Source organism: Jaculus jaculus, chromosome 11 (assembly GCF_020740685.1).
Source record: "Jaculus jaculus isolate mJacJac1 chromosome 11, mJacJac1.mat.Y.cur, whole genome shotgun sequence".
In the NCBI taxonomy this organism is placed as follows: domain Eukaryota; kingdom Metazoa; phylum Chordata; class Mammalia; order Rodentia; family Dipodidae; genus Jaculus; species Jaculus jaculus.
The window spans coordinates 71,070,192-71,097,221 of record NC_059112.1 but is presented as its reverse complement, the minus strand read 5'-3'; positions in this window follow the sequence as shown (position 1 = coordinate 71,097,221).

Here is a 27,030-nt window from a genome sequence, read left to right as displayed (position 1 = left end):
CATTGTAGAAGCTTTATAAGGTGTGGCCCAGATGGTGGATGCAAATCAGAAAGATTTTTATTTATTTATTTTTTGTTTAGTTTTGTTTATTTGAGAGTGAAAGAGAGAGAGAGAAAAAGGGAGAGAGAGGAAGAATGGGCATACCAGCACCTCCATCCACTGCAAATGAACTCCAGACGTGTGCGCACCCTTGTGCATCTGCCTAACGTGGGTCCTGGGGAATGGAGCCTTGAAGCAGGATCCTTAGGCTTCACAGACAAGCACTTAACTGCTAAGCCATCGCTCCAGCCCATCAGAAAGATTTTGAAACCTACAGAGGAGGTCCTATTTCAAGCACCTTCTCTGCTTATTGGACCATAGGGATAAAGGTGCCCAAGTACATGGATCAAGTCTTCCACAATGTGATGGACTCAGCCATGTCTTCTCTGCTGTGATGGATTCAAACATGTCTTCTCTACTTTCATGGATTCAGCCATGTCTTCTCTACTGTCATGGCCCCAACCAGGTCTTCTGTACTGTCATGGCCTCAACCAGGTCTTCTCTACTGTCATGGCCCCAACCAGGTCTTCTGTACTGTCATGGCCTCAACCATGCCTTCTCTACTGTCATGGACTCAACCGTGTCTTCTCTGATATGATGAACTCAGCCATGACTTCTCTACTAGGGTGGAGTCAATCATGCCTTCTCTACTGTGACAGACTCAACCATGACTTGTCTACTGTGGTAGACTCAACCATGTCTTCCACATTCTGGTGTATTGAGACATCTGAAACTCTTCTTCTCTTAATTTTTGTTTTATTTGAGGTATTTTTTCACAACAATTAAAACAGTAACTAATAATATTATATCAATATCCCTTACATTGCTTTCCTGTTAATCAAATATTTTCTTCATATATCATGCAAACATCACTCTTACTTCAAACAAGTTAGCATGAATTTCAAGTTATTTGTTTCTATTTTGATGGCATAATTTTCTTCCTACATCTAAAAAATATCATTACTTATATACATAAAAACAATATTAATTTATATTTTACTGTATTTTATTCTCAACATGATCATTATTTTTAATGATCCTAGAATTCTTTTGAAGTAGTATGATGTTTATTTCAGAATTTAAAATTGAAACTCAATATTTTCCTTGTAGTTATGCAACTCAGATTCATGACTGTGGCCCTTGTTTAGAAGACTCGGAGAAACCCTGAGCTCTTTGGACTATATTTCAATGTACTATTAAAAAAAATGGGCATTGTAAGAATTTAAAATGGGTAGGAAACTTGCTCTATATTGAACAATTTAGCTATTTAGTCTCAGAGAAGACTTAAGAACTCTATATGACCTGGTCATGATGGCTTATACTTACAATCCCAACATTCAAGAGGCTGAGGCATGCAATCCAGCCTAGTTTACATAGTGAGTTCAGATAAGCCTAGGCTACAAAGTAAGACCCTGTGTCAAAAACAAAAACAAAAATGGCCATTAGAAATAATTAACAGTCATGCTTTTATCCTTTTGTGCTGTAATATATACTTTGCAGAAAATGTACTTTTTATTTACCCAACTGTCATCTGACAAGTTTCTACATAAATCATAATTTATAGGCAGATGTCTCTTAGCCCTCTAATCTATACCAGATGTCTCTTCTATAAGCTTACAACACTAACACCTTCCTTCTTGGTGGCACACCCAGTTTTAGATTTTTTTTTTTTTTTTTTTACTTTTTGAGTAACAGGCTTCAGGAGAACAACCAAGAAATAGCTTCTTGCTCTTATACTCCAGGAGGGGTTGCTCACATTTAATAATTCACTGGGCAAGAGAAAAAATAATTGTAATCTTTATACTCTCTGAGTCACTCAGAATAACAGGAAAATTTCTCCTCAGCCTATAGCAAAACATTACAACTGTCTTTAATCTCATTTTTCCTCCACTCCTCCTTCTCTTCATCCTCTTCTCTTGTCTTTCATCCTCCTCTCCTTTTTCTTCCTTTCTCTATACCAACCTCTTCTCTCCCCACTGATTTTTGTCACTACCTTCCTCATTCTTCATCACCTCTTCCTTTCCAAATTTCAAGTATCTAATCTAGACTTCTGTCAATTCATTGGCTCTATTTATCCTTCTTATGAAATTGCAGAAGCAAAAATGAAAAACACAGAGTGAACAAAGAACGCAATCACGTCTTATGCAATAGTTCTCTTTTATTGATGACATCCAAGGTTCATTAGCAACACAATGGTTCAAGTAAGAATGCAGGAAGGTTAAGTAAGTAAGAAGTGAACATTTACAGAATGAAGTGGAGAAAAGAGAAATCGGAGCAAGGGGTCTATACAAAGGCTACTATAAATATTGTGGAATGGGGTGATGGGTACATAGTATAAAGACAAGCTAAGAATAAAAACAAATAAATAAAAATAATGATTATAAAGGAAGAAAAATCAAAGGAGGTACTAGTTAATTGGCTATGAGCAGTGGGCAGAAGGAAATAATCAAAGATCAGTCCAGTTTCATGACTAGCTGAATATCAGGATGATATATAAGTATAGGGAGTACAATATCATGATCTCCATTTAGTTTTGAAAATTATACATTATTATATATAGTACTTAATACTTAAGTAGAACTCACAGTACATTAAAGTATTGTCCTCAGTGCTATATTATCCACTGGTGAATATCCACTGGTGAACAGCAGTGGAAAAATATAGATTTTTTTCCAAATAATTGAGGAAAATAAAAATAAATTAATAGATAACGTGGACTATCATTTGAAATTTTATTTAGTCACAAGAGAGAGAGAAAAAAGTAATCAAACTTTTACTAATTTTACCAGATTCAATTATTGTCTAAACAACAATAAAATAGAATTTCTGAATATAATGGAATCACTATCTTTAATCCAAAGTGGAAGTCTTATCTGCAAACTCAAAAAGTGTTATATTTTGAAATCAATTCTTACAATGCCAACAAACATAATAAAGGCACAATAAATGAAAATATGGTAATATCACAACAATTTTATGTAACTAAAATAAGTTAATAACCATATATAAAATGAAAAGGAGAGTATGAGATATGATGAGACGGCAAGAAAAATAAACATGGAGACAACGAAAAATAAATTGGCAAATGTCTGAAGACTACATATATATTGAGGACCATATATGTTTGTGTGTGTGTGTGTGTATGCATATATATGTGTGTATGCATATATATGTATATGTATGCATAAATAGTCTGAATTACATGTTTTAGAATTATACATATATATAAGCATTACATTTTACTCCCATAAATATGTAAAATTTAGTCTTTTCTCTTTTTTTCCAATTTTTGTTTGTGTGTAGAAGAGAGAGTGAAGGAGCAAAGGTAGAGAAAGCATAAAACACACTAAGGCCTTGGACACTGCAAACAAATGCCAGACATGTGTGCCACCTTGTGTATGTGCACACGGATCACCTTGTGCATCAGGCTTATGTGGGTTCTGGGGAGTTGAACCTGGGTCCTCAGGTTTCAGAGGCAAATGCCTTAACTGGTAAGCCATCTCTCTAGTCCTAAAATTTAAATCATTTTATCTATCAGTTAAGAATACATTTTAATTTTTAGAACTGTCAGCCCAATCCAGACTTCTATACTGATATTGTTAATTTAGGAAATATATCCAGGGATGGTGGTGCACTCCTTTAACCTCAGCACTTGGAAGGCAGAGGTAGGAGGATAGCTGTGAGTTTGAGGCCACACTGAGAGTACATTGTGAATTCCAGGTCAACTTGGGCAAGAGTGAAACTCTCCCTCAAAAAAAAAAAAACAAAGAAAATAAAACAAAAAAAAATAAGAAAAAGGAAATATGTGCAGGATTTTACTAAACACCTCAATTGCCATCCTGCTACAGGGAAAGAAACACTTGACCAGATGCTGTTTATGGAAGGAATGGGTTTATTTCTGGCTTACAGTTTAAAAAAGAGCTTGAAGGAAGCACCAAGAATAAACTAGCTAACCCTATCATGTTGGGCTGGATTATAAAATCCCAAGGCTTGCCCTCCATAACACACCTCCTCCAGCAAGGCTACACCTTCTAACTCCCAAAGTCTTCATCAACTGTGGTTCAAGTACCACTGAATCACAAACACATGAGGGGATGGAGGACATTTTACATTAAAACAACTACATCTCAATATTGGTGGGAAGACTTAGAAAACAAGGCAGAGACAAGGCCACCCATGTAAGTGTCACTCTGAGAGTTCTCATAGTGCCTGATGGAGAAGAAATTGTCAGGATGTGACAGACAGTATGACTGGGTAGGTGTGAATATGTGCTCATTATGAAAGTACATCAGAAAAAACTGGGCTGGAGAGATGGCTAAGTTGTTAAATGTGATTTCTGCACAAGCATGAGGCCCTGGAGCACCTGAAATAGCCATCCTGAAATAAGAATCTTCAGATCCTATATACACAATTGAGTATGGCAATACATGCCTGTAATCCCAGTCCTAGAAAGGGGAACAGGGAATCACCAGGGCTTGTGAAATACAGCAAGTTCTGGTATCTATAAAAAAATAAAAAATAAAAATGGTTCCTCCCATCAGGTGCCTTTGGTCAGATGCTTTTTCCTGGCAAGGGGAAAGTAATTGCAACACCTAGTGATATTCTGATTAAACCTTGACTATTATGTGCACTATCCAAGTCTACAAACATGAGTAACCAATGTAATGGCTCATTAATTAAGCTAAGAGTTATTTAACACTTACTTTGTGTCAAATATTATCCCAGACACTGGATCTACTGGGATACAGAAGATATCAAGATGGATGTCTCTTTGTTCATGAAATATGAACACTACTGGAAAAATGAAAATAAATTAGTACATTAATAAGCTACCACAAACTGTGTCAGACTGCTAGTTTCCTATTGTGATTGTAACAAGCATAGTGTCTTAAAATAATACATACTTTTTATCTTCTATTGTGGAGATCAGAAATCAGTCCTGGTTAAAAGCTTAGTATTGGCAGGAATATTTTTTTTAGATGTTCTAGAGCACAGATTCCATGATGTTTTCTGGTTTGCAGAGGCTACCTACACTCCTGGGCTCGTGTGCTCTCTTCAGAAACATACAGCTCCTGCTCCCACCTTGATATTGATCCTTCTGCCAACCTCTTCTAAAGATCTTTGTGAGTACATTCAGCCTGTAAGGAAAATCCATAATAAGCTCCCATATCAGGACTCTTAGCCACATTCACAAAATCTCTTTTCCTATACAAAATAATGAGTCTTTGGGAGTAGAACAAGGATAGGGATATAGAATTATTCAAGCTATCATGGATGATAATTTTTATTTTGAAGGAAATAGGATATGACTGAGGTGAGAGATCAGTAAATAAAGCACTTTTGTCATGCAAATGTGAGGACCTGAGTGCAGATCCCCAGCACCTATGTAATGCTTGGTAGGTACTGTTGCTCACTTATTATACCAGCATCCAAGAGATAGAAACAAGAGCTCTCCAAAGAAGACTGGTTGGCTAGACTAGCCATATTGACAATCTTTGAGTTCAAATGAGAGACTATCTTAATAAATCAAGTGGAAACTAATCAAGGAAGACATCCAACATCAACATCTGGCCTCCACACATGTGCACATGATACACATAAACATATATACATACATGGAAAAAGAACTAAATAGGATAAGGGGGCATAGCTTTATTTTATATAGTGTGGCTGGATATATCCTCCATCACTCTCTTTTGAGCAAAATACAGAACAATGTGGAGAGCTATGTTGTTATGTAGAGAAAAAAATGCTAAGCTCTGTGAGGAGGGCACAGGGAAATTGGGTAAAATCAAGGAAAAGAAAATCCATGCTTTATCAATAATACTGAACCAAATGGATGTGGCAGAAGATCTAAAGATCCATTCTGAAGGCTGGAGATATGGCTTAGCAGTTAAGGCATTTGCCTACAAAGCCAAAGGACCCAGGTTTGATTCCCCAGGACCCACGTAAGCCAGGTGCACAAGGGGGTGCATATGACTGGAGTTCATTTGCAGTGGCTGGAAGCCCTGGTGCACCCATTCTCTCTCTCCTTCTCTCTGCCTCTCTCTCTCTCTCTCTCTCTCTCTCTCTCTTTCTCTCTTCTCCTCTTTCAAATAAATAATCAAATAAATAATAAATTAATGTTCCATTCTGAGACCATATCTCATAAGTCTTGAGCTCTGAAACAGGCTATTGTTCATGATATAAAGGTAAAATAAAGAGATGTAAGGTTGAACAATGGGGAAGAAAGGGTGATAATTAATCTTAATATATTGTTTTGAAAGATCAGTTTGGAACTAAAAACTTAATCAAAAGCTTGTGGCAAGGGAGGTCATGTGCCCTAGGGGTACAAACCTTACTCTTATCTGGCCAAATGTATATATTATTCTCACCAAACTGCCCTAAAAATACTACACTCAATGTTCATACTCATACATTAATGCCACTCTCACTTTTGGTTAGAGAAGCTTCTCTTTTCAGTTGTCAGTGACCACTGGGATAAACCAAAAGGCAATACAGTTCTGAGAAGAAGTGACAGAGGAGTGCTCAGCACTGAAACATCACTATCACAACCTCCAAGTCTCAGAAGTCTATTGCAAAAGTGGTAGCAGAAAGAATATAAGAGCCAAAGAAAGGGTACCACTCCTTACAATGCAACTGCCTAGACAGAAATTGGCTTCAACATCCCTGACCTTGCAATGCCTAGTAATACCTTCACAAGATCTTCATAATAGGAGAAAAAGATGATGACATCAAAATAAAAGAGAGACTAATGGAGAGAAGGAGGGGATATGATGGAAAGTGGAGTTGTGAAGGGGAAAATGGGGAAGATAAGGGAAATACTATGGTTTATTGTATGTAAGTATAGAAGTTGGCAATATTTTTTTTAAAAAGATCCATTTGTCCAAATAAACATAAAATCTCTATTCTCTTACCCTGGTTTAGGTTCTGACAACAATGCATTGAAGCCAGAAATTAACAAAAGAAACAACAGAAAATACATCAGCTTTCTCATAGTAAGTCCACTAACTTATTTGTCTTATTTTTTGCAGTTGAGTAGTAACTTTCTAGCAAAATCTGTGGAGTAGAAACATTGACATCACTAAAGAGCTTACTAGAAATTCAGATTCACAGGCCATGTCTCAGACTACCTATATCAGAAACTGCATTCACTATCAACAAGTGATGCTAAATGATAGGCAGTGGTCTGTGAAGCCCAGTTTCAGGAAGCAATGTAGTACTCTTAAGGCAAACAGGCCTAGGATAGGGGGAATGGGGATGAAGTATCCACATGCAGGGTATTTTTAAAAGTTGACATAGGCAAAAATTGTGGAGATTGTAAGTGGGAAGATCAGGAAATAAAAATTTACAGGGATAACATATACATTTAAGCTTAGGTAAAGAAGGCTAATGGTGCTATTTTTGACTGAGATGGGAACAAAATTTGAGAGATATGAGTGGTTAGTAATACTTGAGATGCCGAGGAGATGGCTAAGTGTCAATGCAAGTCAAAGAGATGTTATAACTATCCATAAGGCATGTGAAACTCCTGGAAAATCCTTTATGTCAAAAACCTCAGGACAGCAAACAATGAGTAATAAATCGCTGAGATTTTGGCTTAAAAATGTCAAGCAAACAGAATATGTCCTAGGATTATTTTTCTATGAAATACCTATCTTGTTTGTTTTTGGTTTTTTGAGTAGGGTCCCACTGTAGCTCAGGCTGACCTGGAATTCACTCTGTAGTCTCAGGGTGGACTTGAACTCACAGCATTCCTCCTACCTCTGCCTCATGAGTGCTGAGATTAAAGTAGTGCACCACCACACCTGGCTCAAAATACCTATCATTTCTAAACTGAAAGAACTGGCTGACCTGAGTATATCAAAGTATGTTCAGACATGTTTTCCATTGTGCATAGACCATACATGAACAATAACACTGGAGCAAAGCATGATTCATGTCTGTAATCCCAGCATTTGGTAGATAGATGCAAGAGGTTCAAAAGTTCAACATTATCTTGAACTGCATAGCAAGAGCTTGTTTCACTATTCTCCTCCCAAAAGAGGACTCATACAGATTTAACATCGGTCATCCAAATCATTTATAATTTTTTTGATTGCTTCTGAATAGATTGGGTAGAAGGTAGCATGAAATTCAGTAGTGAGGTTGGAAACAGCAATATAAACTTAGAAAACATGAATGTTTACTTAATATTTAAAGCTTCAAGACACTAGAAGCCATCACTTTGAGAGAACAAGAAGAAATATGAGAAGAGAGCCAAAATGTGATTTCAGAAGCACACCACCATGTAGATTCAGTAGACAGGTAGAAGAGACATGAAACAAATTGGAATAAATTAGTCAATAAGGTTATTTGGTCATCAGGAAACCAAAGAAGCAAATCTTTCAAAGAGGAAGAATTAAAATGTCAAAGAGACCAATTCCTGTTGATAGGTTGAATAAAATGAGGACAGAGAATTTACCATTAAATATGAAGAAAATGGAAGTTGTTGGTGACCTTGATGAAAGTAAATGACAAAACAGTAAATTGCCAACTTTTGCTCATTGACAGTAAGTCCTCATCAAAGGCTTTGTTGCTGTGGCACTAAGTAGAAGAACTTCCCAGAGATAAGATGGAGGAAGCTGCAAAGTGAGCCAGTGAGATGAATGTTCCTCAGTACACATGAGCTTAATTTCAGGCAACCAAGTCATGTTGAAAGACTGCATCCATTGTGGATGAAATATAAGAATAGTAAAAAAAAAAATTCTGGAACTGGAAAGATGACTTAGCAGGTAAGGCACTTGCTTGCAATACCTAATGACCCAGGTTTAATTCCCTATTACCCACATAAAGGCAGATGCAAAAAGTGGTGCATGCATCTGGTTTTGTTTGTGGTGACTAGAGGCCCTGGTGCACCAATTCTCTTCCCCCTACCTTAATCTCTCTCCAAATAAACAAATACTGTGTGTGTGTGTATATATATATATATATATATATATATATATATATATATATATATGTACATACACATATATATGTGTGTATATATATGTGTGTATGTATATATATATGTATTTTATATATATATGTATATATATATAAAATATGTATATATATATGTATATATATATATATATATACAAAATTTTTAAATTTATTCACCTTAACTACTGACTCATCTCTACTGCCCACAAATTAAATATTTTTTTAAACATGTGCACATTATTTACCTTACTGGCTGACTGGTGCTTAGGAAAGGAATTATTCTCTAGTTTATTCAATATATTTATTTTTCATTATTTTTATTTTTTAATTGTTTTTTATTAATAACTACCATGATTATAAACAATATCCCATGGTAATTCCCTCCCTCCCCCCACTTGCCCCTTTAAAACTCTATTCTCCATCATATCACCTCCCCATCTCAATCAGTCTCTCTTTTATTTTGATATCATGATCTTGTCCTTCTATTATGAGGGTCTTGTGTAGGTAGTGTCAGACACTGTGAGGTCATGGATATCCAGGCCATTTTGTGTCTGGAGGAGCATGTTTTAAGCAGTCATACCCTTCCTTTGCCTCTTACATTCTTTCCTCCACCTCTTCTGCAATGGACCCTGAGCCTTGGAAGGTGTGATAGAGATATTGAGTGCTGAGGAATCTCGTCACTTTTTTCCATCACCATGATGCCTTCCAAGTCATCTCAAGGCCACTACTACCTGGAAAGAGAAGGTTCTCTACTAAAAGTGAGAGTAGCATTGACATATAGGTATGAACATTAAGAAAAGTACTTACTTGGCAGTTTGATGAGCTTATTATATACATTTAACCAGACAATAGCAGACCTTACACCTCTATGGCTCATGACTACCCCTGTTTTAGGTTTTCAGTATCAGGGATGTGTATTCCTTCCCATGGAGCAGGTCTCTAGTCCAATTAGAGGGCAGTTGGTTTCCACCATAACAGATGTGCCACTATTGCACCCATTGGCTCATTTGGCCTGGCTGGCAAAATATAAGGCTTGCAGTGTCCACTGTTGAGCTTTCTGTCAGCTGGTCTACATGGAAGTGGTTATCAGCTCAGTTCCAGCAGGATTTTTCAGTGGCCTTTCAGCCCAAGTATGTGGAGTCTTCAGCAACAGGGTCTTACCATCTATTCCTAGTGGGAAGCCAAGGGCCTCAGCAATGGCCTGTAATGTTTTGGGGGCATCAGGGACCTACCTCCCTGGCCAACAACTCACTAGAAGGTATCCCATTCCTGCCACTGAAAATTTTCTAGTAACAATCTATGGCTCCTGCGTCTTCCATTGTCCAGAAAAGTAGGTTTCCATATGATTTATTTATATCCTCTAAGATTTTGATTAGTTCTTCCTCTGCCAGACACATTTTAGAGCTCCTCCCCACTCCCAGGTCTGAGTTCCTTGTGTGGACAGTATATGGGAAGGTGCAGCAGTCTGCAGTGAAAAGGCCAGACACATTTCCATGCTCCTCCTATCTCCCAAGTGTGAGTTCCTTCATGGACAGTGTATTGGTGAACATAGCAGTCTGGAACAAGTACAACAGATATGTTTCCAGGCTCCTCTTACCTCCAAGGTCTGAGTTCCTGTGCCTTGTGAAGACAGTGTGTGGGCAGGTGTGGAGGTCTGCAGTGAGTATGACAGACCCATTTCAGGGATTCTCCCACTGCTGTGGTGTGAGTTCTTTGCACTGACAGTGAGTCAGCAGGCATGGTAGTCTAGAGGGAGTAGGCCAGATCCTTGTATTTGGTCACCTCCCACCTCCTCAGTCTTGGTTGCTTTCCCTACTCTGTGTGCTGGAGAGCATAGTATGAAGTAGGCCAGATCCCTGTTCCCTTGCTCCTTACAGCCCCTTGGTCCTGGCAGGTCCCATTGTGCCTTGCTTGGGGAGGCCTAGTCCCTGTGAGAGCTGTGGGATCAGGACTTTTGCCCTGGTATCCTGAATGGTCACTAGGTATCAACATACCTGTTTACCTGAGACAGACGGTGAATGGTCCATAGGACAAAAACTTGCTTCCTCCTCAATAAAATAAAGAGTCTTCCTAAAATGGGTAGACAACACTGCATGAAAGTCAGAAAGCTTACAGATCTCCACCAACAATGCCTAGTACTACCATGGAAGCCTCCAGTGAAATCATAGAGAAATTAACAGGAATTCATTCCTAAAATGAAAACACAACAACCAATGAGACCCTGGTTTAAAAAGAAAAAATCACTGAAATTGAAGCAAACTATCAAAGAACCAACAATCTTATCAATGAAATTGAGCAGAATCATCTCCTAGAGTGTTCAATTTTTGACAGTAGGCTTAAGTTGAATGAAGAAAATTAGGAAACCTCCAAAGAGATATGAATAAATAGAAGGTAAGTAAAAAATGCAAGACCTCAACAACTGATTGATTAAGAAGACTTGATCAAATGCAAATGAACTACAGGAAGCTTCAAGAAAATCAGAACTCAAAATTATACCTCAAAAAAGATATGGACACAATGCAAAATAACACAACAGAAAACAAAAGTCAAATAAAAATTATTAAAACCTCTCTAGAAGCACTCACCAATAGTTACTCATGTGGAAGACAGAACCTTTGACCTGGAAGATAAGACAGAAGAATCTAATTGGGAGGCCAAAAATCTTTGCTAAATTCAAAAAATCAAGTGAACATAATATGAGGGAACTGTGGTAAACCCTAAAATGGCTGAACAGCCAGATCATAGGTATGCCAAAAGGAGAGGAAATCCAGCCTAGAGGCAGGGAGAACATATTCAACAAAATTATTGAAGAAAATTTTCCAAACCTTGCAAGGAAGAGGCCCATCCATATACAAAAAGCCCACAGAACACCACAACAAACAGATAGGACCAAAGAAGAAAGTCTCCAAGACACATCATAGTTTAAGCTTTTAATAATGAAAACAAAGAGAGAGCCCTAAAAGCAGCAAGAGAGAAGCAATTGGCAACATACAACATCTGCTGTCTTCAGGAAACCCACCACTAAAGATAGACACCTCCTCAGGGTGAAAGATTAGAAAATGATATTCCAAGCAAATGGCAATAAAAAACAAGGGGTTGTTGCTATATCAACATATGATAAAATAGACTTCAAACCAATACAAAATATACAGATCAATACAGATCAAAAAGGACAAAGAAGGCCACTTCTTAGTCATCAATGGAATGATCCAACATGAGCACATCACAATTATAAATATATGTGCAGCAAACACAGTTGCACCACATTTATAAAACAAAATCTATGCAACAATAAATAGAAATAAACACCAATACCATCATAGTCAGAGACTTCAATATGCAACTATCATCAATAGACAGATCAATAGGGAAATAACAGAGCTCAATAACATCATAGATCAACTAGACCTAATGGATATCTACAGAACTTTCCATCTCAACTCAACAGAATACATATTCTTCTCAGCAGCCCACAGAACCTCCAAAATTGACCATATATTAGGCCATAAAATGTACTTTCATAAAGTGAAGAAAATTGAACTAACTTCCTGTACCATGTCAGATCACAATGTTTTAAAGCTGGAAATTAACAAGAGATACATCAAGAAATCCACCAGCTGCTGGAGACTAAAGAACACACTTTTAAACAATGAATGAGTCATGGAAGAAATCAAAAAGGAAATTGTAAAATTCCTAGAATTTTATAATAATGAAAACACAAACTACCAAAACTTATGTGACACGATGAAGATAGTCATTATGGGGAAAATTCATAGCTCTAAATGCCTTCATTACAAAGACAGAGAGGTCCCAAATCAGACTGTTCACCTAAAGGTGTTGGTAAAACAAAATAATCCAACCCAAAGAGCTCCAGACAGAAAGAAATAATCAAGATTAGAGCAGAAATTAATGAATTGGAAACTAAGAAAACAATTTTTAAAAATCAATGAAATGACAAACTGGTTTTTGGAAAAAATAAACAAGATTGACAAACCCCTATCCAAATTAATCAAGCAAGAGAGAGACAGAGAAATCTCAAATTTAAAAAAATCAGAAATTAAAAAGGAGATATCACTACAAAAATCAATGAAATTGGAAGAATCATCTGGGCATACTTCCAAAACCTCTACTACACAAAATTAAATGATCTGGGAGAAATGGATGAATTCCTAGACACATGCAACCTACCAAAACTAAACCCAGAGAAGATTAATCTCCTAAACAAACCTATCACATCCATGAAGATTGAAAAGGTAATCAAAAACCTCCACAAAAACAAAAGTCCAGGACCAGATGGCTTCTCAATTTTATCAAACTCTCACAGAAGAACTGAAACAATTTTTCTCAAATTGTTCCACATAATTGGAGACCATGAAATCTTCCCTGACTCCTCTTATGAAGCTAGCATTACCCTAATACCAAAACCAGACAGAGATGCAACAAAGAAGAAAGTTATAGGCCTTTATCCTTAATAAATTTAGATGCAAAGATCTTGAACAAAATCCTTGTAAACTGAATTCAACAAGACATCAAAAGCATTATCCACCTTGATCAAGAAGCCTTCATCCCACAGATGTTTTAACATGTGGAAATCGATTATTGTAATACACCACATAAATAAACTGAACCATAAGAACCACATGATCATCTCAATTGATGCAGAGAAGTCCTTTGACAAAATAGAACACCACTTCATGATCAAAACTCAGGAAAGAATAGGCATGGAGGGTTTGTGCTTCAACACAATAAAGGCTACAGATAAAGCTCCTAAAGGCCAAATAATACTTAATGGGGAAAAATTCAATGAGTTCCCACAGAGATTGGGAAAAAGACAGGGGTGCCCACTCTCATCACTGCTCTTTGACATAGTACTAGAAGGACTAGCCCAAACAATAAGACAGGAGAAAGAAATAAAAGGGATTCGAATCGGAAAAAAAAAAGAAGTCAAGTTAGGTCTATTTCCAGATGACATGATCCTATATGTGTGACCAGAAAGTATCCATCTCAAAACTTCTAAAGATGATAAATTCCTTCAGCAAAGAGGCAGGATACAAAATTTCTATTAAAAAATCAGTAGCTTTTCTATATGCAAAGGACAAATATACTGAGAAAGAAATCAGTAAGGCTGTCCCAATTTCAATAGCAACAAAAATGTTAAATACCTTGGAATGACACTAGCCAAAGATGTGAAAGAGTATATAATGAAAACATAAAAACACTCAAGAAAGAACTGGAGGAGGACTAGAGAAGATGGAAAGATGTCCCATGCTTCTGGATAGGTAGAATTAATAGTGTGAAAGTGGCGATTCTGCCAAAAGCAATATACAGATTTAATGCAATACCAATAAAAATACCATCATCATTCTTCACAAAGATTGAAAAAATGATCTCAGAACTCAAATGGACTTGAAGTAGGCCTCAGATATCCAAACATATCCTCAGGGGGAAAAAAAACCCTCTGTTAGTATCACAATATCTGAATAAAGCTATATTGCAAAGCCATAGTGACAAATACAGCATGGTATAGGAATATAAACAGAAACATAGACTAATGGAACAGAATTGAAGACCCAGACTTTAGGACAAGCAACTACACCTGCTTGATTTTTTACAAAGGTGCCAATAATGTAGACTGGAGAAAAGGCAGTATCTTCAACAAATAGTGTTGGACAAATTGGATGACCATACATAGAAAAATGAAATTATACCCACTTATTTCACCATACACAAAATCAAGTCCAAATGGATTAAAGACCTTAATATAAGACCTGAAACTCTTCAACTACTGGAAGAAAAAATAGGAGACATTCTCCATAATAAAGGATTGGGAAAAGACTTCCCAGTAGCCAAGGAAATTAAACAAGCACTCAACCAATGGGATTTCATGAAGCTTAAAAGCTTGTGCAAACACAAACATACCATAAGCAGAGCCAAAAAATTACCACTAAATGGGGAGAAAATCTTAACCAGCTATACCACTGAGAGAAACTTATCTAGAATCTACAAAGAACTCAAAAAACTTAGCAATAAAAAAAAAAAAAAATCAAACAACACTCTCCAAAAGTGGGGCAGAGAACTAATTAGGGAGTTCTCAGAGGAATAATTACAAATGACTCACACACACTTAAGAGAGTGTTCAACATCCCTAAACATTAGGGAAATGCAAATTAAAACAACTATGAGATTCCACTTTATCTCAGTAAGGAACACAAACCTTAAAAAACAATGAAAACAAATGTTGACAAGGATGTGAAGAAATAGGAACTCTCATTCACTGTTGGTGGGAATGTAAGCTGGTACAACCAATGTGGAAATCAATATGCAGACTACTGAAAAGTATGAATATAGTTACCAACAGACCCCATTATTCCCTTACTGGGCATTTACCCTAAAAGCTCCACATCCTAGTTCACAGAAGTTTGCTCAACCATGCTTATAGCTGTTCAATTAATGATAGCTAAAAACTGGAATCAACCCAGGTGCCCATCATTGGATAAATGGATAACCAAGATGTGGTATATCTACATGATGGAATTCTACTCAGCAGTAAGAAAAAAATGACACATTTAAATTTGTAGAAAAATGGTCAAACTTGGAACAAACAATTGTAAGTGAACTCACTCAATCACAGAAGGACAACTGTCACATGATCTCACGTATCTACAGTTCCTAACCTGGATCAGCCCAAGTTGCTGTCATAACTGAATAGCATCTTGAATCTTGGACAATAGGGAGGTTAGGGCTTGGGGGATGGGAAAAGGTGGGGGAGCACAGAATTGAACCCAAATTGAACTGGTACCATAGAAACCTCTATCCTGGAAATCAGACTAAAAGGTGGAACCCTCAAGTGAACCTTAGGGGGAGCACCTGAAACAAGGGCCCTGGAGAGGGTGAAATGAAACCTAACCTCAAATTTCTCCTCTTCCTCTTTCTTCTCTGTCTTTTTTTTTTTTTTTTTTTTTTTTTTTTTTTGAGGCAGGGTCTCACTCTAGCCCAGGCTGACATGGAACTTGCTATGTAGTCTCAGGGCAGCCTCAAACTCAAGGCGATTCTCTCACCTATGCCTCCCAAGTGCTGGGATTAAAGGCATGTGCCACCACACCCAGATTGTTTTATTTATTTATTTATTTTATTTATTTGAGAGTGACAGACAGAAAGAGAAGAGACAGATATGTAGAGAGAATGGGCATCTCACGACACTGCAAACAAACTCCAGACAGTACGCCCTCTTGTACATCTGGCTAATGTGGATCCTGGGGAATCAAGCCTTGAACCAGAATCCTTAGGACTCACAGGCAAGTGTTTAACTGCTAAGCCATCTCTCTAACCCATATCTTTTTCTTTTTTCTCTTCCCTTGGTGCAGGCCTGTAATTTCTGTACCAGGATGTGGTCTATATTCATAATGAGCTGTTGATCAGAGAGATCTACTAGATCCCCTAAAACAAACAAGACAGACTTCTGTAAGAGCACTTGATTACCCACCAGAGGTTAATGGTAATACCCTACTGCTGAAGACACCAAACACTGTTGGCACAGACCATAGAGAGACCTGGCCGGAATCAGGAGGAAAGCTAGTCTCCAAACAATTAGCCCATCTAGTGCTAGAAGGAGCTACATGAGCTACCAAGGAAAAGTGGCCAGCATCTGTCCAAGCAACTCAAAGTCTAGATGACTCAGAAGCAAACAACCTGATATGATGCTCACATAAGTGTAATAGTGGCATACGTCCATGGTGGGCAACCAACTGCTCTTGCATTGACTAACAGATCTGCTCAGTGGACAGGAAATCATTTCTGGAACTGGAAAACAAGTCAGAATCATATCCAGATAATGATTCTGTATTCCATTGTCAAGCCCCCACTATCCTTAGACTATAAGAGACTCTGCACCCTTTTAATTCCCTCTAAATTAATAATGGTTATCCCCTTTAACCAGTACTGACTTCATTTTCTGTTGGAGAATCTGCTTCTCTTTTTCAGACAGGAGCTAAAATGCTCCTGGCATGGCTCAGGGAATTTTGTACAAGAGGAGCAGAAAGATTTTAGAGCCACAAGTTGGGACATTGTGTACAGAGACATTGCCTCTCCTATCCCCCACCCCCAATAATGCATGATTCACAATCTCCATGGGGTTAACCTGCATCCCCAATGGGGAAAGCCTCTTCAGAAAAGGAGCAGGGAGGAGAAAGGATGGTACCAACGTGTATTGTCTATATACAAAATATGTCCATATCTAATAAAAAATTAAATAGTATGCTTATTTACTTAATTTTATTTGAAAAAATATTTATATAAATTTATGGGGCATATGGCACTTCTATACATTTCCAATGTATATTAAGCAAATCAGAGAAATAACCATTTCCATATCTTCAGGCATTAATCATTTTTATGGATTGGGAACTCTGAAAGCTTGTTTGGAGGTTCTATCAGGGGATTGCAGCTACTCATATACCCTTGACTGAAGACCAGTTATCCTCTATATGGGGAAGGGTATCCTCTTAAAATGCTCCAAGCATGCTTCAGGGAATTTTGCAGAAGAGGGTGGAAAGATTTTTAGAGCTACAAATTGGGACATTTTGCACAGTGACATTGCCTCTCCTCCCCCCCCCCCACCACCATAATGCATGACCCACAATCCCCATTGGGTTGACCTGCATCTCCAATAAGAAAGGTCTCTTTAGAAAAGGGGCAGGGAGAAGGGAAAGGATTGTACCAACATGTGTTGTTTACATACAAAATATGTTCATATCTAATAAAAAAAAACTTTAAAGAGAGCATGCTTATTTAATTAATTTAATTTGAAAAAAATATTTATACATTATGGGTTATATGGCCCTTCTATATATTCCCAGTGTATATTTATAAAGTCAGAGAAATAACCATTTCCATGTCTTCAGGCATTAATCATTTTTATGGATTGGGAACTCTGAGAGCTTATTTGGAGGTTCTAGCAGGGTATCGCAGCTACTTATATACCCTTGACTGAAGACCAGCCATCCTTTACATGGGAAGGTCGTCCTCTCTAAATGAGCATGCAGCCCCTGAAGGGATGCACATGGAGTGATGAGGGAGGAAGAGGACACCCACCTAGCCATCCAGATCAGCTAAGTCAACCCTGATGACCAATGGGCTGACCAATGCCATAGCCAGATCGCCCTCACATCTATGGACTGAAAACTTTATACTCTCCTAGACTCATTTTGAAATTCATCACAATGTGCCTGTCAGTGATGAGAATTATTTTATATTGAAGGAAAGGAAATAGGAAATTATTGGTGCTAAGTACCTATGTGAGTCCGAAGGAAGAGGATACAGGGCATAAGTACTAAAAGCAAAGATAATGCAAATATAAAGTCATATTTCTCATTAACTGTAGAGTTGACATTATGTTTGTACACCTTGACAACTTGATCATTTTGTTAAGAGACAACAGCAGGCTGCTTCTGAACATTAGAAGATGTTGTTGACAAAACTTCACTAAGGCTAAACTATGGATAATCCACTGTGAAAATTTCATTTTGTAGGGGACCAAACTAACAAGCAAACCAGTCCCTTTCAAAGTTTTTGAAGAAAGAATCACAATTTCATTACTCCATACATCTCAATTCACAAGTGCATTGTGAATAATCATAAGTCAAGGAAACTAATTAAAAAAAATATCTAATTGATATACCAAACCAACCAATGTAAAGGACTATTTTCCCCACTCATGTTTACTGAGTGGGAGTCCTTTAAGAATAAGGTTGTTAAATTAAAAGCAGATGATACTGGATATAACAAGACGGCTTTAGTGTGTCAATAAAACTGTATAAAAATGTTTTTGCAGCAGAGAATACTATTAGAGATAATGTATAAACCTTTTATTTGGTATTCCATTTTATTACTTATTTCTGTGCTTAATTGGTAGTTGAGTTGCACATTTTTAAAATGAAATGAATAGCTTGAGGTCCATTAATGCACAATAACTCAAAGTTTTGTTTTAGCATAGAGCTGGAAAAAATTGTGGGTATCAATGATGCTGTCAGTTATGCAAATCAGAAAAGCATGAGAAGTGAAAGTTATATCATTTCTGTGATGGATAGAAACGGGCTTAAAGCTGACAGGCAATCAAAAATTACTATTACCTCTCATTATTCCCTTACAAGCATTTCCGTTCGTGCAGAATGGAATTTTAAACATCTTGATCAAGCAACAGGAGTCTGCCTCCTCTCCTAACACTGATGATCATTTAGCAGGGCAATATTATTGCTCTAAATGACATCCTGATGTGGTTCTGAAGCAGCATGAAGTATTACTCAACAAGTGGGTTGTGACTGGAATAGCCAGCTGAAATTTAAAGGTAAGTATCATTTGGCCCCTCATGAAATGATCAAAGGCATCATGCAGAGATATGCCTAGGAGCGCTGGTATACAGTGTAAGACTCAGTCTGCTATTCCAATTTCAAGGTGGAATTCAAATGTCCTCAGCCATCACAGATTCATAGAGTTGCAAAGACTTTAACACTGTTCAGTTCCAAAATGTTCAAACAAGGCAATAGTATTCCACATCATAATATGGCTCTCTGATTGTCACAAGTCATACACTAGCTGTCCAAGGCACTAGTCTTGAGCCACAGACCATTGCTTTTTTCTATCTCATAATTTTGTGATAAAAATGTAATAGGCAGTTGTTCTACCTGCAAGTATGAATTCTATATTTTAACAAATAACTTATTAATAATTTGTTTTTAAAACATTCTGGCCTTCGGGTAATAAAGCTATACTAATCTCAAAGTGGAGCAGATTTGGTGGTAACAGTTTTCTCAGCCAATGTAAATTTCAACTTTCTCATCTGCAAACTATTGAAAACAATGCCTATCTCGTAGGGTCACTGAATTATGATTATAAAATGTTTACTTTAGGGGCTATGTAAAGGGCTCAGCATGTAGGCATGTAACTTACTGCACAAGCATGAGGACCTAAAAGGGCCTAAAATGGCATGAGTTCAATCCCCAGCACCAATGTTAAATGGTAGGCAAGACTTGGTTCGCCTTTGGATCTAAACTGCTGAAGATACCACCAGCTGCAGTTGCAGGACATCAAGAGATCAGACTCAAGAGAACAGATTGGAACTGATATAGAAGCGAGCGCCTGTTGGCTAGCTCTCATAGTGCAGGACAATGCTATGTAAGTGGCTAAGGGATAATGGTTACTAACAGTGTGAACAAGTAGGGGATCCTGCAACCTACAAAATCACAAACCTGTGCAATAGTGGCATGCAGGGTATAGGTAATCAATTGCTCTCTGATAACAGAAGAGGCCTGCTCACTCTGAGGTAAGTCATACTTGATATTGAGAACCAAGTCAGAAACCAATGGGTTGGAAAGTCAGACTCCAGAGAAAAGTTTCCATTGTTCTTTGACTGCAAGGAAAGTATATGTCTGTCAAAAGTTTTATAAATGTTGGGCTGGAGAGATGGCTTAGCGGTTAAGCGCTTGCCTGTGAAGCCTAAGGACCCCGGTTCGAGGCTCGGTTCCCCAGGTCCCACGTTAGCCAGATGCACAAGGGGGCACACGCGTCTGGAGTTCGTTTGCAGAGGCTGGAAGCTCTGGAGCGCCCATTCTCTCTCTCTCCCTCTATCTGTCTTTCTCTCTGTGTCTGTCGCTCTCAAATAAATAAATAAAAAATAGACAAAAAAAAAATTAAAAAAAATAAAGTTTTATAAATGTCTATATTGATTCCTTTTAATCCATACTACTATCACTCTTAGTTAGAAATTTTGCTTTTTACAGATGGCAGCAAATACCAGGAAGAGACATCAGCATAGCAAAAGAAAAAAGCCAATTGCCTGGCTATAGATGAGTCATCTCTATAACATCTGCCAGGGCCCAGGACACATTACAGAGGAAGTGGCAAATTAGTTGAATGTTAGTGCTGCTCTCACTGCTAGCCTGAGAACCTCCTTTTGAGAAATGGCGGTAGAAGCTGAGAAGACTCAAAATTCATCAGAGCAGAGAACCAGAGGCTCCTGAGAACTAAACACTAAAGGAGACTTTTAACACAGCATCCAAGGTTCTGGTAACATTGTGGAAAAGGGAACAGAAAGATTGTGTTCTGAGAAAGGTATATTCTGAGGCATTATATATAATGCCTTCCCCAGAGACTGACCCCACATTCATGACCCCACAGTGAATACTGGTAACTCCACTGAGGAGGGCCCTCAGGAGAATGGCAGGAGAGGAGAGGAAACAGTAGGGTATAACCCAAGGGGAATATGACCAATATGGAATTTGGTCATACAGTAAAGTAATTAATTAATTAGAAAACTGCTAGGCTTGGCTTTGAATGCCTTTAACCCTAGTACTGTGTGAGGAGCAGAAACAGGAAAATTGCTGTAACTTTCTGGTCAGCCAATGTGACTGAAAACAGCAGCTCCAGGTTCAGTGAGAGGTTCTGTCTCATAGAAACAAGTAGAAGAACAATTAGAAGAAGATGACTGGTGCTCTCCTCTGCCTTCTTCAGCTGTGTATGGGATGCGTGCCTATACACACACATGTGCGTACACAGTCATCACACCATATAACACATTGCACACACCACACCACACATACTACATATACACTCAAACAAAGTGTTTGGTCATATGGTAATCACAGTGAGAACTCAGGCAGTGGTGGTAGGAGTCATCACTGTCATCATAATCATCATTGTACAGAAACAGAACAATGTTTTATAACAGATTCTAAAGCCTGAAAAACTTAAAGAACATCTAGTCTCCTCTTGTGTTTTGTGTACCAGGATGAAAATTCAATTTAACCATTCTGAATGTTCTTTCAAGCGATTCTAAGAATGAATATAACAACACTTTTTAGTGGCTTACTCACACTGTAAATAATGTTTTTTAATTAATGTAGTTGTAGTTGTTTTTCTCATGATAGATTTCTTCAGTTCTAAATCACAGCAGCTGATGGCTTCTAGGAAGTATATCTTAATTAAAGGTCATTGTGCAGAAATCTTTGTCTGACTTAGAAGGGAAACAGCTGTTGAGAGCTGGCAGAAATCCATTAGAGATGGCCAGAGTGCAAAACCTGGGTGAGCTGAAGAGTTCTCCCTTTTTACCTAAGAAACCCCTCTGATTAGACAGAAAACTGTCACAGGAACATAAAAGCTACTCTAGCATCATGCAAGGCAGTTTGATAGTTTTAGTTAGACCAGTGTGAAATTCTTCAGTTATAGCTGCCAATTATTTAAAAAGTAAAATCTCAAAGTCAGGGACAAGTCTTAAGCATGCAATGATAAATCTATACACCAAAATGGATACAGCTTATGCTCTTCAGGAATACTGGACTTAGAAACTGCAGGAGAAAGTAAACTTTAAGTTGCTTTGTTGGAAGTAGATGCCCCAATATAAGTAAAATAGTTCTGTTTAAATTGCCAGTTGCCAGGTTCAGAAAACAAAAGCCACTATATCTAGTCTGTATTGGGTCTGAAACAACCTAATAAATGAAAAAAAGAAATGATGAGCATTTGAGGTAGATCACATCCTTAGCTGGTCTGCCACTGCAACACATAAGTCCATTTGGACAAGCAAATTCTGATAAAAATTCCAATAAAAAGAATGACTGACTGAAAGATTTAAAGATGAACAGTAACTCTCTCTAGCTCCTTTCCAAAAGACCAACACTTTCTCAATAGAGGATATCATCAGGTATAGACAGAACACCTCCCTGCAAAATTTTCATGAATCACCCAACCATCAAAGGGTCCTGAGAGCAGTGAAATATCTTCCTGGGTATGTAATGGTCATATGAACACACATACACACACACACACACACACACACACACACACACACAAAAAAAAAAAAAAGAAGAAGAAGAAGAAGAAATTCAAGGTAAGGAACCATAGGAGACTGAGAAGCTATTAGTGTTTTCTGTATGATAAAAAACTGAGTAGAAACGCACATGTTGCAGGGCCATCGACAGATCTTATTCATCTCAGTTAAGATCAGTCTAGATAGTTCTTGTTCATCTCAGTTAAGGTCAGCCTTCCCTGGGTCAATCACTAATTCTGAAGAACTTATAAACCAACTTGCAATACTAGGCTAGCAGAGCAACAGTATGAGATTTTGCATCTAGTCCACTTCCACATCATTTCTTCTGTATGACTTTATTACTTGTCAGATTAGCTTTTTCTGCTGCGTTCACAAATGGGGCGAGGGACCAGTCTACTTGTCTCCTTTTTCCTTGGTGTTGGTGTGCACAGTGCTTCCTGCATCTCATTGTATCAAGGTGAGTTGTTTACCAAAGAGAGTAGTATGTTTCTCAGAATGGAATACCTCCTCTTGTTTCCCTCTCAATATGATCTGAAAATTAGCATCACCTCTGGTTCTCCTTGTAAATCAATCTATTGAGTGCGTTTGCAGCTGTGCTCTTGTCCAAGGTCTCAAAAGATACCATTTTCATATAAATAGCCAAGCAGGTGCAGCCAATAGATACTGCTACTTCTTGAACTAAACACTTAAAACACGTAAGTCAGTTTTATTATTTACTAATTAATTTCTGTTTATATTCCCTGTAAACAATTTATACATTTTTAAATATGTGCTCAATAGATGTGCAGTTATGGTCAACTCCTATAGAATTATAAGTGAGCATTTAGCTCTCACTGGAACGTGGGGTCACACACTGGTGCAACACATTCTTAATGAATGTTCACACACCATTTTATAGTAATCTTTTCTAAATATTTGGGCCAATGATTTCAAATTAAGGTAACCTTGTCTTTGATCCTTACCACTTGACTATATTTCTGCCATTGTCTTTAAAACTACTTCTTTGGTTCCTACAGCTTAAGCACAATGGAATTGCCTGGAGTTCTTTAAATACTCCTTTCCCCTAGCTCCCATTTGAAGATGTTCTAATTTGGTTAGTGTGGCATGAGAACTAAGTTTGAGTTTTTCAAATCTCCCCTGAAATTATTCTAATATGCAGCAACTCCTAGAAGATGCCATTTTTCTCTGTTGCCTTATGTAGGGCCCGGTATGGATGAATGCATATGAAAAGCCAGGTGTTTCTTAACCTTAACTAAAGGAACTTTATTTTCTGTAGAGTCAGTGTGATTGCATGGAGGAGCAGCTGAAATTCATGTGGCTAATTGAAGTAATGGCTATCTTATCCACTCCCTCACACTTGGCTTGTGGTTTCTCCTGAGCTGGAACTGTAAGTGGTAGGTATCTCCACAGATATGAAGGGTTCTGCAAGAACGTTTAGCTCTCCAAAATAAAGGAACTATATGTTCTGTCATTAATAGCCATTCACAACCCCAGAAGTGGGTTTCTCAAACACTCTTCTAGCACAAAGATGAACTAGTCTTAAAAGCAGTGTTATCACCTGCTTGCAGAAGAGCAAAGCCTCTTGGAAGCCCTGCTTATTAGAGACGTTATTTGGCAATAAGGTGCTAACTGAAAATCAGGCTGGGAAAATGGTTCAAGGGTTAAAGCTGCTTGCTTGCCGAGCCTGGTGGCCTGTATTTGATTCCCCAGAATGCCAGATGCACAAATTAGCACTGTATCTGAAGTTTGTAGTGGCAAAAGGGCCTGGCATGCTCATTTTCTCTTTTTCTCTCTCCTTGCAAGTAAATAAAATAATTTTAAAAAGAAAATCTACCAAAGCCTTTCAGACAGCTTTCACCCAAATTTCTTGCTTCAGTTTATTTTCTTCTTTTGACTCTTAATTTCATTGATTCTGGAGACTATAATTAAAAATAAGATGGAAAATTTTCTGAAGCTGTGATTGCTATAAAGAGGCTGGGCTTGACTTGCTAGAAGAGCAGGAAGGACTTCGATTGAGTTTCACTATTGATTTATTGGAACAGGTCTCTAATTGTAATTTAAGATTTGATTGGATAGGAATTCAAATCTCCACTGTTGTCTTGAGCAAGTTACTAGGTCAAACATAAAGGTAGTCCACTAAAATAGAAAGCAACCCTTCTTTATGCCCAGTGCCTGAAAAATCTACTATGTGCTTTTTAAACACTGAACAAAAGCAGTCATTACTTGGGAGGAGTTGGGAGGAGGGGGGAATGACAAAAGGTAAATGAATAAGAAAGGGTATTTTTCTTCTGACACTAATTAATTCACACAGTCCTCTGAACTGCAGTGCAGCCTTTTGTGGTCTGAATTAATTTTCTCTTGTAGGGGGCAGTGGAGGGTGATGCTTTTATTTTAAGAATAGAAAAAAAATGATCCCTCTTCTGGCCAAGAAAGTTCAAAACAATTAGAGTGAATGTCTAAATGACTAAGAAGTTAATTCTTTGCCTACCTTGGGAAAATAATGTGCTGAATTGAGAGAAGTAGATGACTGGTTATTTCAGGAAAGGTAGATACAGCTGCTTCTCTAAGAATCTTCTAGAATGCCTCATATAAATCTATGAGTTGGTAAGAAACAAAGACACATCTAGACTCTAGAACCTAACCACCACTCTAAACTCCTATAGGTGATGTTTCTGCTCCTGAATAAAGGTGCAAGTTTCAACTGAGATGCTGTATGAAATTGTTTTTTTTTCTATTACTTTATTTCTTTAAGCAACAGTTCTATTTTTTTATTATTTACATAAGTTAATCAAGTTAACTCTTGCTTTTTAAAGTACCTTATTCTCTAAATCAGAGTTTTGAGAACAGTTTCTTTAACATTGTGTTACAAGTGTTTGTTGTTAGCAAATTGTTGAAATGATGAAGACGTAATATGCCTTCAAGTTTAATATTTACCATCCTTTTTCAAAAATTATCACCATTGTCCTGAAATTTTAATTTGTACAAAAATAACTAAGACAAGAAATGAAAACTTTTTTGTATCATATCTGTTACTTTTCTAGTGATTTAAGAACAGATTACAGAGGGTGGAAAGGCCTAACTGTAGAGTCAGTGTGATTGCATGGAGGAGCAGCTGAAATTCATGTGGCTAATTGAAGTAATGGCTATCTTATCCACTCCCTCACACTTGGCTTGTGGTTTCTCCTGAGCTGGAACTGTAAGTGGTAGGTATCTCCACAGATATGAAGGGTTCTGCAAGAACGTTTAGCTCTCCAAAATAAAGGAACTATATGCTCTATCATTAATAGCCATTCACAGGTCAGAGGAAGAGATTAAGTAAAGGAAAGGTGGAGGGAGGGTTAATCAAAATCTAACAAGGTATGAATAAGTCATATGGAAACCTACCTTTTTGGACAATGGCATACCCAGAAGCAATAGATTGTTACTAGAAAATTTTCAGTGTCAGGAATAGGAAACCTTCCAGTGAGTTGTTGGCCAGGGAGGTCCCTGCTGCCTCCCTCCCTCCAAGAAATAAACATTATAGGCCATTGCCAAGGCTCTTAGTTTCCTCCCAAGAATAAATAGTAAGATTCTATTGCTGAATACTCCACATATTGGGCTGCAAGGTCACTGAGAAATCCTGCTGGAGCTGAGCTGAAAACCTCTTTCGTGAAGACCAGCTGACAGAAAACTGAAAAAAAAAAAAAATACACTGCATGCAGATCCATGGAAAAGAATGAATTCACCAATGAAGACAAACAACAGTCAACACTGTAATCTTTAAATTTGGCTAGCCAGGTCAAATGAGCCAACAGGTACAAAAATGGCATGTCTATTATGGGGAAATCAACTGCTCTCTAATTGGATTTGAGGCCTGCTCCACAGGACGGAATATGTGCCTGATACTGAAAACCTATGACGGGAAGTCATGAGCCCTAGGGGTCTAATGTCTGCTGGTATCTGCCTAAATGTACATATTATGCTCACCAATCTGCCTTGTAAGCATATCTCATAATGTTCATGCCAATATATTAATGCCACCTTAATTTTTGGTTAGAAAAGCTTCTCTTTTCATGTTGGGACCTTGGGATGAACAGAAGGCACCATAGTGCTAAGAAGTGACAGAGTGCTCAGCACTGAAATATCTCTATCCCACCTTCCAAGGCTCAGGGTCCATTGGAGAAGAGGCAGCAGAAAGAATGTAACAGCCAGAAGAAGGGTAGGGCTCC